The sequence below is a fragment of the Oryctolagus cuniculus genome, chromosome 3, assembly GCF_051225735.1.
Source record: "Oryctolagus cuniculus isolate XC-2025 breed Fujian yellow rabbit chromosome 3, ASM5122573v1, whole genome shotgun sequence".
Lineage (NCBI taxonomy): Eukaryota > Metazoa > Chordata > Mammalia > Lagomorpha > Leporidae > Oryctolagus > Oryctolagus cuniculus.
This window is the reverse complement of record NC_142869.1, coordinates 137,225,814-137,241,961: the sequence shown is the minus strand read 5'-3', so window position 1 is coordinate 137,241,961 and position 16,148 is coordinate 137,225,814. Positions and strand designations below refer to the sequence as shown.

Genomic DNA, 16,148 nt, shown 5'->3' with positions numbered 1-16,148 from the left:
CTGCTAACACACATTCTCAGAGGTAGCAGATGGCTGGAGCTATTGGATCACTGTGGAATGCGCTGTTGGCTCCCAGCTTCAGTTTGGTCCAGCCCTAACTGTTGCAGGCATCTGGAGAGTAAATCAGCAGAGGAGAGCTCTCTGTCTCTCCGCCTCTCAAATAAACAAATTTTTAAAATAAAATGTCATCACCCAATCCAAAGTCATCTAGACCTTTGCTATCTTCTAGGAGTTTTATAGTTTTGCATTTCACATTTAGGCCTGTAAAATTAATTTTTGTAAAGAGTTTGAGGTTTGTGTGAACATTCATTTTTCTACCTGTGGATGTCCAGTTGCTCCAGCACCATTTGTTGAAAAACTTTACTCCACTGTTTTGCCTTTGCTTCTTTGTCAAAGTCCAGTTGGCCATATTTTTTAAGAGAAGTAAGCTTTTATTTCCTTGTTCTGCAGATAAAGCTGGCTGCATTGGCTGATTTTTGGTGATTAATCAGAGGCCAAATCCCCTATCCTCACCCAATTCTTCCAACTCTTCCTTGGCCTCAACCTTCAGCAGCAGCAGTAGTGGCAGCAGCCCACAAATGCAGAAGAATCAGCCAGAAGGCCTTGACTTTTTAAACAAGTGGGAAGGTGTACCCAGTCTCCACACAGTCAGGACCCACTTGTACCCACTGATGATAGAATGGGGGACAGATGCAACAGTCGGATAACCAATCTGCAAACACTGGCAATGTTGTGTACACCCTCCAGGAAGTGCCGGTGCAGGGTTTCCTCGGTGATATCCAGCACTTCAGGGTTGTAGATGCTGCCATTATCAAACACCTGCTGGATGATCAGCTCAAAGGAGAAGATGTTCAACATGTTCAGCAATGTGGCTTCACTGGCTCCCGCTTTGTCTCCAGTCTATTAGCTGCACATCACTCGGGATTTCAATGGTGCCCATGGAGATTTTAGTGGTGATGCCCAAAGCCTGGCAAAAGAAGGTCTTCTCAGGCCCAAGACCAGTGTTCTCAGCTGACTATGACCTCACAAGGGGCAGTGGCACCAGCACAGGCAGCAGCTGTCACCTTATTGGTCAGCAGCATATCCCTGATCTCAGAGAGGTCCTCCTTGGTGAACACAAAGCAGGAGGCAGGAGCTTCTCCAGGGCTGGATTGTTTTCCAGATGCCCCTGGATGGCCTTGCACATCATGGTGTTCTTGCCTATCAGCGCTACAGCCTTTCCGTAGAGCAACATGTGGATCTGACACATCTGCTTGGAGCCCGCATTGTCTGCTCCCACAATGAAGCATTTTGGATAATTACCCAGAAGCTGGATGATCTGAAGGAAGTAGCTGGACTTTCGGGTCGCCCCGTCTTCTCTGGGCATCACGACAGTGCGTCATGGGTTGCCACGTGGGGTTTGATGATGATGTTACTCTCGTGAGGATGCCTGGCAAGAGAAGGAGTTGACCATATTTGTGTTGGCCTGTTTCTGGGCCTTATCTTCTGTTCCTTTCCTCCGTCCTTGTATTCTTTCACTGTCTTGGCTACCATAGCTTTATACTAATCCTTGAAGTTCTTTAATATTGTGTTGGCTATTCTGGATCTTTTGCCTCCCCATATAAACTTTAGAATAAGTCTCAGAAAATAACTTTATCACATTTTGATTGGGATCAAGTTGGAAAGAACTAACATCTTGGCAATATTAGTCTTTCATCAACATGGAATCTTTCTCCATTTATTTAGTTCTTCTTTGATTTCTTCCATCAGAATTTGTCGTTTTCCTCATATAAGTAATGCACGTATTTTGTTATATTTGTATCTAAGTATTTCATTTTGAGGGTACTAATGTAAAAGGTGCTTTTAAGTTCTCAAATGTTATTGCTGATATATAGCAACTGATTTTTGTATCTGAATCTTGTATTCGGCAACATTTCTGAAATCATTAATTCAGAAAATCTTGTGGTTTCCTTCAGATTTTCTATGTAGATGTCATCTGTGAACAAAAAAAAAAGTTTCTCCTTTTTTTTTTATTTTTTGATAGGCAGAGTGGACAGTGAGAGAGAGAGAGACAGAGAGAAAGGTCTTCCTTTGCCATTGGTTCACCCTCCAATGGCTGCCGCCGCCGGCCACTCCAATGGCAGGAGCCAGGTACTTATCCTGGTCTCCCATGGGGTGCAGGGCCCAAGGACTTGAGCCATCCTCCACTGTACTCCCTGGCCACAGCAGAGAGCTGGCCTGGAAGAGGGGCAACAGGGACAGAATCCGGCACCCCGACCGGGACTAGAACCTGGTGTGCCGGCGCCACTAGGTGGAGGATTAGCCTAGTGAGCCGCGGCGCCGGCCAGAGTTTCTCCTTTCTAAACTACAGACTTTTTTATCACCTCTTCTTTCATTAGCTGGTATTTTCAGTACAATGTTGAAATGCAGTGGTGAGGGGCTGGCGCTGTGGTGTAGCTGGGCAGTGGTTCGATTCCTGGCTGCTCCTCTTCCAATCCAGCTCTCTGCTATGGCCTGGGAAAGCAGTAGAAGATGGCCCAAATCCTTGGGCCCCTGAACCCATGGGGGTGACCTGGAAGAAGCTCCTGGCTCTTGCCTTCGGATCAGCGCAGCTCCAGCCATTGCAGCCATCTGGGGAGCAGACTCCCTGCCCCTCTCTCTCTCTGCCTCTGCCTCTCTGTAAGTCTTTCAAATAAATATATAAATCTTTAAAAAAAAAAAAAAAAGAAAAAGAAACACAGTGGTGAGAGGCGATATACTTGCTTTGCTCTTGGACTTATGTAGGAAAGCATTAGTCTCTCACAATTATGATACAAGATGAAGGCTTTTATAAATATTCTTTTACAAATTTAAGTAGTCTTTTTTGCTATTTTACTGAGAGTTTTTAACAAGAATGTGTGTGAATTTTGTCAAATACTTTCTCTACATCTGCTGATTTTATCATGTGATTTTACCTATTAGTCTGCTGATGTGATGGATTACTTTAATTGATTTTTCAAACGTCTTATGCACCTGGGGTAAATCTCATTTAGTTGTGGTGTTCTTTATATACATTTTTGGATTCAGTTGACTAGTATTTTGTTGAGGATTTCTGCATCTATGATCATAAAAGATATTGGTTTGTATTTATTTACTTATTTGAAAGGCAGCTCTCTGAAAAGAATATGGCAATTCCTGCCTTCTTTTGATTAGTGTTAGCATAGCACATATTTCTCAGTTCATCTTTTAATCTATATGTGTCTCTGTATTTAAACTGGTTTTCTTGTAGACAACCACATAGTTGGTTCTTGCTGTTTGATCCACTCTGACACTTTCAGACTGCTGACATTCCAAGCGATTGCTGATACAGCTGGATTAGTATCTACTAAGTTTGTTACTGTTTTTGTATTTACTGCTCTATGCTTTGTTTCCTATTTTTGTCTTTCTTTCTTCTCTCTTTTGTTATTTTAATTGTGCATCTTATATGAGCCATTTTCTCTGCTTTCTTAGCACATCAGTTATACTTTCTTGTGCTTTAGTGGCTACTTAGAATGGACAATATACATTTACAACTAAACCAAGTCCCCTTTCAAATAACAATTCACAGGGAGTGCCAATACCTTATTATGACAACATAACCCTAATTCCCCCTTCATCCTTTGTATCATTGCTGTCACCCACTTCATTTATAAATAAGCAAATAGGCATGGATTTAAAAAAATACACTAACACAAACTTATCTTTTAATTCCATTTATTTTCCACAAACTTTTTGAAGTACATTTATATACATACATATAACTAAATATGTAGTCACACATAATCTAAGACATTGTAGACATTGTAGCTATTGTTGTTTTGAACAAACTGTAATCTGTTAGACTGAGAAAGAAGGTTTCATTTTGCCTTCTTATTGATCCTGAAAAATGTTTTGTTTTCTTTTTTTAAAAATATTTATTTATTTACTTGAAAGTCAAGAATTACAGAGAGGCAGAGGCAGAGAGAGAGAGAGAAAGAGAGAGAGAGAGAGTCTTCCATCCACTGGTTCATTCCCCAAATGGCGGCAGCAGCCGGAGCCGAGAACTGGCGCCTTTGTGGGATTCCTGCACTACAGGCGCGGCTTCACCCTCTATACCACAGCACTGGCCCCGTCCCATTCCTTCTTTTCCCCATTTTCCTTCCCCTCTCTTTCCTCCCCTTCCCTTTCCTTCTTTCAGGAGGAGTCTGACCTACATTATTTTCTTTCTTTCAGAAGGACTTCTTTTAACGTTTCTTGCAAGATAGGAATACCATCAACAAATTCCTTTAGCCTTTGTCTAAGAAAGTTCTCATTTTTCCTGCACCTCCGAAGGATAATTTTACAAGTTACAGAATTCAGGGCTGGTGAACTTTTTTCTCCCAAAACTTTAGAAATATTTTACTTGACTCTTTTCTTGGTTATGTGGTTCCTGAGGATAAGCCGAGTGTAGTTTTATCTTTGCTTCTGTATAAGTAAGGTCATTTTTCCCTCTGACTTCCTTCAGGATTTCCTTTGCTTTTGATTTTCTGTGCTTGAGAAATGCTATGACTAAATTTACCTTTGCTGGCACTTACCCCGTTCAATGTTCTTTGAGCTTCCTGAATCTGTGTTTTTGGTCTCATGTTAATTTGGGGGAAATTCTAACTCATTATTGTTACAAATATTCCTCTGTTCCTCTCTTTCTCTCCTGCTATTCCTATGAGTCTTGTCTTACACTTCTTGTAGTTACCCCACTGTTCTCAGATCTTATGGATAGTATTTCCTTTTTTAAGTCTTTTTATCTCTTATCCTTTGGCTTCGGAGATTTCTGTTGGGATGTCCTCAGGCTCTGATTCTTTCCTGAGCTGTGTCCAGACCATCAATAAACCTATCGAAAACATTCTTCATTTCTGCTACAGAACTTTTTATCTCTAGCATTCCTTTTTGGTTCTCTCCTAGAATTTCTCTCTCTCTACTTACACTGCCAATCTGTTCTTTTTCTTTTTCTTTTTTTTTTTCTTTGACAGGCAGAGTGGACAGTGAGAGAGAGAGACAGAGAGAAAGGTCTTCCTTTGCCATTGGTTCACCCTCCAATGGCCACCACGGCCGGCGCACTGCGCTGATCCAATGGCAGGAGCCAGGTACTTATCCTGGTCTCCCATGGGGTGCAGGGCCCAAGCACTTGGGCCATCCTCCACTGCACTCCCTGGCCACAGCAGAGAGCTGGCCTGGAAGAGGGGCAACCAGGAAAGAATCCGGCGCCCCGACCGGGACTAGAACCCAGTGTGCCGGCACCGCAAGGCGGAGGATTAGCCTAGTGAGTCCCGGCGCCAGCCGCCAATCTGTTCTTACATGGCCTACTTTATCTACTAAATCCCTTATTATTTTAATCATAATTTATTTAAATTACTTGTCTGATAATTCCAACAACACTGCCATATCTGTCTGGTTCTGATGTTCACTTTTTCTCTTCAAATTGTATTTTTTGCCTTTTAGTATGCCTGGTAATTTTTTTTTTTTCTGTTTGGCAGCCATGATATACTGGGTAAAAGAAACTGCTATAAATAGGCCCACCCCAAAGATTTATTCATTCGTTTATTTTAAAGGTAGATTCAGGGAGAGAGAGAGAGAGAGAGAGAGAGAGAGAGAGAATCTTCCATGTGTTGACTTACTCCCCAAATGGCCCCAACAGCCAGGACTGGGCCAGGCTGAAGGCAGAAACTTCATCCAGGTCTCCCATACAGGCGGCAGGGGCCCAAGCTCTTGAGTCACAATCCGCTGCTCTCCCAGACACATCAGCAGGTAACTGGATTGGAAGCAGAGCAGCGGGGCCTGGAACCAGCGCTCCGATATGGGATGCTGGCATCTGACGCAGCAGCCTCCCCTGCTGCACAATGCCAGGTTCAAACGGCCTTTATTAATGTGGTGAGGTGTGTGCTCTACAGTCTAACAGTTATTAGATCTCAGTATTTTAGTGAGCCTGTGCCTCCAGGCGTGAAGTTCCCAAGTGTGTCTTGGGTTCTTTTCACCCTTAGTGGGGCAGGATGGTCAAGCCCGTGGGAGCTGGGCTCCAGCACAGATTCTGATAGAATCCCTGGAAGCTTACGCTCTGGCTGGTTTCTCCTGAGCAAAGACATTTTCAAAGGAGGACAGAATGCTCTGTTCAGACTGTCCCTTGTCTCCTCCCACTGCTAGAAGCACAAGGAGGAGTTACTCTGACATCCCCTGTGAGAAACTGGTAGGACGCCAGGAGAGAAAGCCCACAGAAGCACGGGGCCCCGGACTGCCAGCTCTGCCTGGAGTTTTTCCTCTCTCAGACCTGTCTGTGGTGCCCCAGAAATCCCTCAGTCACCACACAGGCTCCCTTTTGCGCTGGTTACTGCTCCGGTGAGCGGTATGTTCTGTATTTGCCTGATGGTCTCTCCAGTGTGGCCTGTAGAGGTCTGCCCGGTGACCCCACTTACCAAATGGATTCAGAGCAAACTGCTGCTGTTTCAGTTTGTTCAGGTTTTTATTTGCTGGGATATGGTGGTGACTTCTGGTGACTTCCAAGCTTCTTAAATCTAGACCAGAAAATGGAAGCTGTGCATAGTCTTATAACTCAAATAATTCAGTAACATTTCTTCAAGAAAATCAAAATTCTCAATGTTACTTCTTTTATTCCACATACCAAATACCTCAGAAAAAGTAGTCAATGTCTAGATTAATTCTGAGGTTAGAGAGACTACATTTCCACTTTATAGCTGTTATTCTAGTAGCTAGTTCATATTTCTAAATGGCACATTTATACCATTTCTTGACTTTTCATCTTAAATATTATCTATTTTTCCCAATGAAACAGGAGCATTTAACTCTCTTACATAACATACCCACAGTCTCCCTGATTCAATATGTAACCCCATTAATATAATTATGGCTAGTCAATATTCACTATTTACATTATATGACTCTATGACTATTATTTCCAGTTGAACCTGTAGGGTAACATGATTATAGGTCTTTGCTTGCTTATTTTTGCTGTCCCTGGAGTTATGAATAGCTTCTTTAGTATTTGTTTAATTTTCTATGTACACCCATGTCTATTCATAGGCACACCTTCCAATGGCACTATAAATGTACTATCTCAAAACCATCAAACACATCCAGGAAAATATTGGTTTCATTATTTCCTAGAGATATCCTGCCTGGTCTCCTTAACCCTCCTTGCCAATCTGCATCCCTGTTTCTCTTGGCCTCCTTCTCCCTGGCATTCCTGGGCATTCCCTTTCTCTCTCATGAATGGGGCTGGATACCTGGATCCAGTGACAGCTTTCCCAGTTTACTCCTTCCCGTAGTGGGACATCTCCTCCAGGACTTTCCTGAAAACAGGTGCAGGTGAGTGAAATTTTTTGAGAGCTTTTACACCTGGCTCTCCCAATTGGTTAACGGTAGATATAGAATTCTAGGTTGATAATCATTTTCCCTCATCATCATAAGGGATTATTCTATTTCTTTTCTTTTTAATTTTTTTTTATTATTTACTCAAAAGGAAGAGAGAGAGAAAAAGAGGGTGTGCCCACGTTCTGTCTCACTCTCCAAAAGCCCACAACAGCCTCGGCTGGGCCTGATCAAAGCCAGGAGCCATGAATCCAATCCAGGCCTCCTGCTTGGGTGGCAGGAACCCAATCACGTGTGCATCACCACAGCTGCAGAGGGAACACATTCACAGGGCCCCGGCACCTAAAGCTGGAGTTCAGGATTGAACCAGGTACTCCAGCGTGGGATGTGGGCGCGCCACCTAGCATCTGAATCTCTGGGCCAACATCCCCCTGCTGCATTTCTTCAAGCACCCAATATTGCCATTGACAAACTCAGTGCCATTCTGATTCTTGACACTGTTTGTGACCTGGTTTCTTTCTTTCTGTTTGGAAGCTTTAGCATCTTCACATTGTTCCCAGAGGACTGAAAACTGGTAGTTCTTTGTCGTGCTATATTTCCTTCTATGCCTTCTTTTTTTTATTTTATTTTATTTATTTATTTTTTTTTTGACAGGCAGAGTGGACAGTGAGAGAGAGAGAGACAGAGAGAAAGGTCTTCACCCTCCAATGGCCGCCGCGGCCAGCACGCAGCGGCCGGCGCACCGCGCTGATCTGATGGCAGGAGCCAGGTGCTTCTCCTGGTCTCCCATGGGGTGCAGGGCCCAAGCACTTGGGCCATCCTCCACTGCACTCCCTGGCCACAGCAGAGAGCTGGCCTGGAAGAGGGGCAACCGGGACAGAATCTGGCGCCCCGACCGGGACTAGAACCCGGAGTGCCGGCGGCGCAAGGCGGAGGATTAGCCTAGTGAGCCGCGGCGCCGACCTCCTTCTATGCCTTCTGCAAGACACTGGATATGGGAATTCAAGTCTCTCTGCTACAGAAATTTCCTTTGCCGGTTCTCAACTGCCTCTCTTTCATTCTCCTACCTCTCTATTTCTAGAATCCCCTTTTCTTGGTTCCCTTTCTCATCTGTTTTCTCCTTTGTCTCACTGCTATTATTTTTCTGCATTCAAGAAGATTTTCTCATCTTTAATTCTAAATCTTCTAGTAAATTTTTTACTTCTTGTGTCATAAACTGAATTTTTTGGAGTTTTTTCTTGTCCACTGAATGTTTATTTTCATGCATGCATTACCTTTCCTTAGCTCACAAAATTATTATTTTCTGGTGTTTTCTGCCCCCGCCTTCTCTGTGTACCTTCTAAGTTAATTTTTTTATTCTTTTTTTTCCTTTTTATCCTGTACTCCCTATTTCGCATTGGTTTCCTAATTTTCTGGTGATCTTGGAACTTGTTCATGCTTAAGGATGAATTACTGAATCTTCATGGTGAGTGGATGGGGCTTCTGTACTTAACTGGGCACAGACCCAGCCATTTGTTGGAAATCCCAAACTGTCAGCATCAACTGGTTTTACTCTTGTGTTCATCAGCCCCCAAAGAGGACGAGTTCAAACTCCTGCCCAAGGTAGCCAAGCCTGTCCGTTAGCTTTGTCTTAGAGCTGGGTAGGAAAGGCGGCCTGCAGAGAGGAAGGATTTCACCTACTTTAGTGCAGAGGCTCACCTTGTTTTTAGGGCGGTGCTCTGCCCACACCTGTAGCTACCACCCCTAAGGCCAGAGCTATACTGAATCAGTGTCACCTCCCACCTCCTGCTAGATTGGGAAAAGAATAAAGAACATGGGGGTGCCGGCGCAGTAGGTTAATCCTCTGCCTGCAGTGCCAGCATCCCATATGGGCACTGGTTCTAGTCCCGGCTGCTCCTCTTCCAATCCAGCTCTCTGCTATGGCCTGGGAAAGCAGTAGAAGACGGCCCAGGTCCTTGGGCCCCTGCACCTGTGTGGGAGACCTGGAAGAAGCTCCTGGCTCCTGGCTTTGGATCAGCTCCACTTCAGAGGTTGCAGCCATTTGGGGAGGGAACCAGCAGATGGAAGACTTTTCTCTCTGTTTCTCCCTTTCACTGTCTGTTACTCTACCTTTCAAATAAGTGAATAAAATCTAAAAAAAAAAAAAAAAAAAAAAAGACCATGGGAGGAGAACCTAGGGACTGGAATAGTTTTCATTTGGGGTCACAACCTAGTCTACTCTCAGATCTGGCTCTTCTTCGGTTCCACAGCAACATTTCACCTGCTCCTGGGCATTTTTCCTTATTCACGTATTCACTGGCTTTTTCTGGTCTCATCATTCGCATTCACAATCCTAAGATTTTGTTGCAGTTGTGGTACCCTCCATTCTCCTTCTCTTTTGAGTGACTGCTTTTAAGATTCCCTGGAGCATGGAGCATGAATTAGTCTGCAGTTAGAATGACAATGTCCCACCGTATCAGAGTACCTGGGTTCAAGTCCCAGCTTCAGCTCCTGACTCCATCTTGCTGCCAATCTAGACCTGGGGAGGCAGCAGTGATGGCTCAAGTAATTGGGTTCCTGATACTTCCGTGGGAGACCTGGATTGTGTTTCTAGCTCCCAGCTTCACCCTGGCCCAGCCCTGGACATCGTGGACCTTTGGGGAATGAACCAGTGGGAAGGAGGTCTTTATGTGTGGGTGTGTGTGTGTCTCTCTCTCTTTCTCCTCAAATAAATAAGTTTTTAAAATTGCTATTCCAGTATATCAATGGAATTATCAGAGGTTAATTGATGTCATGCTTTCTTAACTTTTTAAAAGATTAAATGTCATTCTATACTTCAGATATGATTTTTTCAATTTTTAGGTCAAAAATTATGCAATGAATGGGTAAGGTTAGAAGCTTAAACTGGTATGAAATTTTGTCTAAGTGGTATTTTAAAATGAACGTTGGGGGCCAGCACTGTGGCACAGTGGGTTAAGCTGCTGCCTGCAGGGCTGACATCCTATATGGGCACCAGTTCGAGTCCCAGCTGCTTCACTTCTGAGCCAGCTCCTTGTTAATGTGCCTGGGAAAGCAGCAGACGATGGCTCAAGTTCTTGGGCCCCTGCACGGATGTGGGAGACCCAGAAGAAGCTCCTGGCTCCTGGCTGCAGATCAGCTCAGTTCCTGTCATTGTGGCCATTTGGGGAGTGAACCAGCGGATGGAAGACCTCTCTCTCTCTCTCTCTCTCTCTCTCTCTGCCTCTTTCAAATAAATAAATAAATCTTTTTTTAAAAAAATCAAATTTGGTATCCTTATCAATGTAGTACCTTTTATCTAAGTCACTGGAGAATTAGTTTAATTCCATTAGAGACTTTCACTTGATTCTCTAAAGTGGGAAGGCCTCTCCACTCCATCGTCACAGAATTTAAGCTACAGGTTTTATACAGAGACACTGTTCCCAACCATAACTTGGGCTTCAAATATAACAGAGCCGTCTTCTGAAGGAGAATGCAGATGACAGCAAAGTGGGAGAGCTTGCTTTGCAGTTGTCTGTAGTTGCCATCTGCATCAATAAAGAACCCAGGGTTGTTTTCCTGAGATCCTCTCTTCACTGTACTTAGACTGAGGTGACATCAAGAAGAACTCTAGTTGCCATCAGGTGCAGGGTGCCGTGCAAGGAGAATGAGGAAGTGGGTTGGAGAGGAAGTGGAAAGAAAAGCTTTGCTGACTCATTGTCTGAACCACCTGATTAATCACAACCTTCCAGAAGCAAAGGAATTATTTAGGCAAAAATAATAGCTTTCTATCTAGGAAAGAAGGATGAGGAACACACTTCTTGCCAAACAGCTCCTCTTCTTACCTCTCTCCTTTAGATTATAGCTGCACTGAGAAAGAGAAATGCGCTTCCTTAGTGCACTCAAGACCAAGGTCTCTCACCCAGTCCCTTCATCCACTCTTGGAAAAGTTAGAGAGCACTCAGGGACCATGAATTGTATGACTCCACTCTTCTGCCCAACGTTACGGGAAAGGAAATGTGATGCCCTCTACTATCCATTTATTTGATTCCCTTAAATTTTCCAAAATAAAATCCTTACCACTGACCGAGTCTGACATTTGTGTATCCAACCCGGCTGCTGTGGGGACAGTCTCCCTCCCCACATCCCATATAGCCTCAGCTGAGTGGATGCATAGACCACATCCCACTACAGAGAACACCAACTCTGGGGGAAGACTAGTTGAAACTCTGGCTCTGCCAGTTATGAGCTGGCTGATTGTGTTTGAGCATCTACATTTGCATGTCCCCTCAACAGAAACGAAAAGCGGTGTAGAAGAAGTATTTCCTTTTATTTGGTTTTTAGAAACCTTGGAGCTAAATCCAACACTGCATTGAGGCAGCTGGGACAACTTTTGCCTTTGGTTACCTGAAGTGACCTTTCCTGTCTTTGATTGCCAATGCCTCATTTTGTAATCTGATTTCCACTTGAAGCCACATGAAGTTATCAAGCATGAGTCTAAAGTATTTTTTTATGAACCCTGTTTCTAGGTGGCTCTTGCTGCTGCTCTACCACCTCCTACCATCTTTGCTAAGTGAATGGTTGGACATGAGTTCATGTAACTTCATTGGTTGATGCTGATATTCAAAGTCTGATATTTAAAATCAGAGTTTTCTGAAAATTAATGAAAAGGAGAAGCAAATCAAGCTTCACAGTTTTCATTTCCTATCAGAAGACATCATATGACTTCAAAAACTAAAGAATTTGTTTCTGTTTCTTTCAAGTCCCTATGAATTTCACTCTGCAAGCATTTACTGACTATGCTTCATGTGTCAGATCTGCACTCACGTCTCAGAATAAAGACGTAAGAACAGATGTTTCTGAAAGATGTCACGGCCTGGTGGGCAAAGCAAATAAGAAAACAAGCAGGCACGATGAAGTATGATAAAAAGCCACAGTAAAATGATATGGGAACACAGAGTTGGAGCTACTGTTGTTTTTCTTGTTTGTTTTGTTTTGTTTTGTTTTGTTGACAGGCAGAGTTAGTGAGAGAGAGAGACAAAGATAAAGGTCTTCCTTCCATTGATTCACCCCCCAAATGGCCACCACAGCTGGTGCGCTGCACTGATCCGAAGCCAGGAGCCAGGTGCTTCCTCCTGGTCTCCCATGCAGGTGCAGGGCCCAAGCACTTGGGCCATCCTCCACTGCCTTCCCGGGCCACAGCAGAGAGCTTGACTGGAAGAAGAGCAACCAGGACAGAATCCGGCACCCCAACTGGGATTAGAACCCCGGGGTGCCTGCGCCACAGGCGGAGGATTAGCCAAGTGAGCCGTGGCGCTGGCCTGGAGCTACTATTTTTTAAAAATTGATTTATTCATTTATTTGAAAATCAGAGTGACAGAGAGAGAAAAAGAGAGAAAGAAAGATCTTTCCACTGATTCACTGCCCAAATGCTGACAGCAGCTGATGCTGGACCAGGCCAAAGCCAGGAGCCAGGAACCCCATCTGGGTGGCAGCGACTGAAGTACCTGGGCCATCATCTGCAGCCTTCCCAGGAAATTAGCAAAGAACTGGATTGGAAGCAGAGCAGCTGCGACTCGAACCAGCACTCTCATATGGGATGCAGGTATTCCAAGTGGCTGCTTAACCTGCTATGCCACAATGCCCATCCCAGAGCTAACTTTTTTCTTTTTTTTTCTTTTTTTTTTTTTACTTTTATTTAATAAACATAAATTTCCAAGGTACAGCTTTTGGATTACAGTGGCTTTCCCCCCCATAACTTCCCTCCCACCCGCAACCCTCCCATCTCCCTCTCCCTCTCCCATTCTATTCACATCAAGATTCATTTTCAATTCTCTTTATATACAGAAGATCAATTTAGTATATATTAAGTAAAGATTTCAACAGTTTGCACCCGCACAGAAACACAAAGTGTAAAGTACTGTTTGAGTACTAGTTATAGCATTAAATCACATTGTACAACACATTAAGGACAGAGATCCTAGAGCTAACTATTTCTAACAGCAACTGTTTCTTAAATGGTATTGAGTATGTTTGACTTCATAGATAACAGTTTTCAAAAGTGGTTCAGCCAATTTATCCTCTTACCAACAGTGTGTGACAGTTCTAGCTATTCCACATCCTTGCTAACATTCGCTATTGTAAATCCTCGTAACTTTAGCTACCGTGCTGGATATGTCGTGGTATCTCCTTGTGGTTTTCGTTTGCATTTTCCTAATGAGTAAATGTTGGTGAAGGCAACAGACGGGGAAGGGTGGAGGGAGGGAGGGGCATCACAGACAGAGGAACCAACACAAACAAGAAAACAGAGACTAGAGGTAATGATGTATGTGGTAGGTGCAGAGAGCAGCAAGAGATGGGACAAGGGGGAAACACGGAGTACAACAGGCTTTGTACACACGCTCAGAAGGTTATGCCTCATAAAATCGCTGGAAAGTCAGCCATAAAATGTTTTTAAAGTAAGAGATAAATATAGTCCAACCTACAGTTAAGTACTCCCTCTGACAACATAATGAAAGATGAATGGGGAAAGCAGAGAAAGGAGGTAGACCGGGCCTGAATGAGGCGCTGACACCAAGGACACGCAGAGAAGGAGGTTTTAAGAGACATTTAGGGAACCGAACCTAGGACGACAGGGCAAGGAGGTACAGGGGAGTGAGGAGCACCAGAGGGCACCCAGAATTCTTGCCTGGTAACTAGTTAGATGGTGATATTGCTCCACTTGGTGAACACATCATATTTGAAGTGGTGGTACAACAGCCAGTTAGATAACCAATTAACATGTAGACATTGGACATTTCTCTTCAAACACCTTCCACACCTATCCTAGAAACCTGGCAGCGCATCCTGGAGATCTGCTATTTCCTGGCCTTTGAAAGAGTTAAGAGGACTTTAAAGCGTCATCCACAGGACCACCAGAGCTATATTTCCAAAGAGAAAAGAGGAGTCTGAGAGTTCAGAGAGGAGACAATCCTAAAGCGCCACGGCTTTGGAGAGCGGCAGGAAGGGTTCCCCGAGGCAGAGCCTGCTATGTGGGACCTCTCTGTATCTCCCCAAAGCTGGCAGATCAGCAGGCAAACGCCAACACTGACCAGCACAAAGATAAAGGAAAAGATGCTTGCTTCTGTAGATGACATACTGGTCACTGTCATGTGGAGGATGGTTAAGGTCATGGGAAAGGGTGAGCTTGGGACTGCTTATAGGATGACAGAATAAAAGGGCCAAAAGCGTGGGAAACCTAAGTGTTACAGGAACTGACAATGGAGGAAATGGATGAAAAAGAAGGGCAAGAAGAGAATAAGCAAAGAGCAAAGGCAAGCAAGCTGAGGAAGAAGGAAGCAATCAATATGGCCCAGTGCCAGAAATGCACACTGAATAAAGGGAGAATTTTATTTACTTATTTATCTTCACTTTTCTTTGAAAAGCTGAGAGACAGAGATCTCCCACCTTCTGGTTCACTCCTCACTCCAGCACTGGGCCAGGCCAAAACTGGGAGCTAGAGACTCAATCCAGGGCTCTCCTGCGAGTGTCAGGGACTGACTCCTTGACCTCCTAGCTGTTGTCCCCCAGAGTGTACATTAACAGCAATCTGGAATCCGGAGCAGAGCCAGGACTTGAACCCAGGCATTCTGATAAGGGTCGTAGGTGTCCCAAGCATTGTCTTAACCCCTAAGCCAAATGCCATCCAAGAATGAGAATTTAAAAGAATATCAAAGTCACTCACAACTTTGCAGGAACCATTTTACTACAGTGAGGGAATATAAGCCCAATCAAGGAGAGCTTTAAAGTAAATGAGCAATGAAGAAGTGCAGAAAATGTTTTTTATTCTTCTAGGGTGAAAATACAGGATGATCTCCAAGAGGAATTACAAGTTTGGGGGACAGAATTTTACCTTAAAATCGTAGAAAGCTGGGGCTAGCCCTGTGGTATAGCAGGTAAAGTTGCCTCCTGCAACACAGGTATCCAGTTCTACTCCCGCCTACTCCACTTCTCATCCATCCCCCTGCTAATGTGTCTGGGAAAGCAGCAGAAGATGGCCCAAGCCTTTGGGCCCCTGCTCCCACGTGGGAGACCCAGAAGAAGCTCCTGGCTCCTGGCTTCAGACCAAAGAGCAGTCCAGCTGCAGCCGTTGTGGTCTTTTGGGCAGTGAACCAATGGATGGAAGATTGATCGATTTCTCTCTCTCTCTCTCTCTCTCTCTCTCTCTTGTTAACGCTGCCATTCAAATAAATAAATCTTTTTAAAAATGGTAAAAGCTGTGGCATGGTAAAAGTCTATGGAGAAGAAGTCAAAAATAATAGACTGCAAAAAATAGGGAACAGAAGAGCTAAGAACTAACTGAAGCATCAGAAGGAAAATTAACAAGGACTCCTAAGTAGGAGTAGATTGTCAACTATACCAACTGCTTGACAAAGTTCAGAACAGAAAACAGGTTGTTGTATTTGGCAATCAGGACATGAACAAGGATTCTTTTGAGAATCAAAACTACAAGCTGAAGACAGACACAAGAGAAGGTGCTAAGAATCAAAGGGAATATGGAGAATCGAAAACAGAAAAGTCTAAGACTACATTTTCACTTACCTTAGCTGTGACTGGAAGATGACAGGCAATCTTTAAACATACGTCTCCTCTCTGCTAAACCCATCATCTCCTCTGAATGGCCCAGTGTTCCTGTGACCTTGCCCTGCTTGTTGAACACAGTTAGCAATAAGCCAAGAGAAATTAATGGGCATAGCTGTCAATCAAGGTGGGGCACCCAACCTAATACATAGGTTGCTTTGTCTTTGGAACCTCTTTCTGGGAGAAATTAAAAGTCTGCATATAATTCAAAGACAAACACC

General features: G+C 44.0%; 1 pseudogene; it reads right to left on the bottom strand.

Moving 5' to 3' along the window:
• Nucleotides 1-453: 453 nt before the first annotated feature.
• LOC138848881 (large ribosomal subunit protein uL10 pseudogene) lies at nt 454-1,971 on the bottom strand (annotated as a pseudogene).
• Between the last annotated feature and the right edge of the window lie 14,177 nt (nt 1,972-16,148).